Source organism: Vollenhovia emeryi, unplaced genomic scaffold (genome assembly GCF_000949405.1).
Source record: "Vollenhovia emeryi isolate VEMERY1.0 unplaced genomic scaffold, V.emery_V1.0 DF939224.1, whole genome shotgun sequence".
NCBI lineage: Eukaryota > Metazoa > Arthropoda > Insecta > Hymenoptera > Formicidae > Vollenhovia > Vollenhovia emeryi.
In genome coordinates, this window is record NW_011967142.1 from 160,820 (window position 1) to 162,825 (window position 2,006).

Consider the following 2,006-nt stretch of genomic DNA (forward strand, 5'->3'; position numbering starts at 1 on the left):
ATGAGGCGAGGAAATAGATTCCTGGATGTTCCTTCCGCTTCGTGCGCGCGCGTGCGCGCGCGCGCGCGGCAACGTACGCGCGCATTAATATTCGCGTTGCACGAATTCTCAGAAGACTCAGAGCTGCGCAGGGCCGTAGAAGCCGTCAAGGTACTGAAACCGGTATAATGTTCGACGCCGCCGACGCGAGGAGAACGCGAGGAGAGAATGAAGATTCGCGATATGTAAATCATCGTTATATGCCCTTCGTAATTGCTGGCAGACACTCGCGGAGCATTCGAGGGGGGGGGAGTATAGCCCGGGACCTATAATTTTCGGGAACGATCGGAAGAATTTCCCGGCTAATTCTTCGCGCCGTTAAACCGTCCGATGATAAATCGATCCTTGATCGTTACTACTTAAGGTCCCCGTGGAAATAATTTCGGCTCTTTCACGGCGCGTCGTGAGTTATCGATACGCCCGAGCGAATCCGAGTAATACCGCGGCGCGGCAAAAAGAGCCCAAGATTACCGCATACGAAGATTAAGCTCCGCCGGCCGACAAAAACGTGAGTTTTCCATCAAACTCGCGAAAAGGCGTAAAGTAAGTTACGAGCGGCGGCGGAGGAGAGATATCGAAAATACATTGCGAAGTATAAAGCCCGTTGGCCCCGGCTATAGCCCGCGTCGAGGGCTTATGAATACTTTATAAGCATCGCTCTTATTCGCCATCGCATAGCTCCCCGACGCCGGTTTTCTTGATCCCCGGCACCGGGGGTCCGCGCGGGGCAATTTCCGCGCGAAACTGCAGCGAACGGTTACGCGATGCATAATACCGCGGCGACCTTGCCGCGATCCGCGCGACAAGTGGCGACGGCGGGGAGATGCAAATCGCGCGCGGCGCGACGAGACGATGTCTTCCGAGGCGTCGTTGACGCGCGCGAGACGACGCGAGACGACGCGAGACGACGCGAGACGACGCGAGCGCGGGAGAGGAGAGGGATCGTTCGATCTCACCTCCGGCGACGGCGACGGCGACGGCGACGGGAGGGCGGGAGGGAGGTCGACGTTATTGAGGCTTTAAGCCGCCAGGTACTCCATTAGCGGCGACGCGCCAAGGAGTAGTTTGTCAAAGCGCGATGCATTTGCATAATTGCCGCGCGCGCCGAATAATTATGCGCGTATCCACATTAGGTAATAAAGTCGAAGCTAAACTTTGAAGCGACGACGATTCCCACCTGCGTGACAGGCGCGAACCGCCGAGTGTCGTTTTAATTTCTCCTCCTTCCTTCTCTCTCTAGCGCGCGCGCGCGCGCGCGCCCGCCTGCATAATTTGCGCGCACCTATCGGCTAATACAATACATCGCGCGAGGCTAACCGTTAAATTCGTAATCCTATTTATGCGCGGCGCTAAGGCACTCACGCGCACACCTTTCGTCTCGCCGTAAATGTTCGTAACGCGGGCGTGAGTCAATAACTCGCTGCGTACGGAGCCGCCGTTTGTCAAGACGCAGCTCATTTGCATACTAATCATGCTCCCACGGCACGCGGGAGTGTACATCGCGGGTGTACCCGGCCGCCGAAAGTCGGCGATAAATCTCCGGCGATTATTCTCTCCGACTTTAGAATGCAACAAGATTTCATATCTCGTACGTGTACATGGACCCCTATTAATCTTTCTACAAATCGCGCCCGCGCTTACCTACGCGGATTTTCTAACATACATACGCAAATCGCAGACATTTTAATTAGGATCTTAGGATCGAGCTGACGCGCGTAATTTATTAATTCCAGGGCAATTTGAATAACGAGTTCTTCGGCATAAAAAGACCCCGCTCGCCGGGCGTCAAGCGGCGAGTAAAGTCACGATATCGACCGATTGGATCCGTATCGGATACGCGGATGCAATTTCTCTTGTGCACAGAGAGAACGGTTTCTTTGGATTTAGTATTCCTATTTATTTGGTTGAAATTTGTTTCATTGAAACAATATATGCTTATACGAAACATTATATGTTTTGAATAAAAA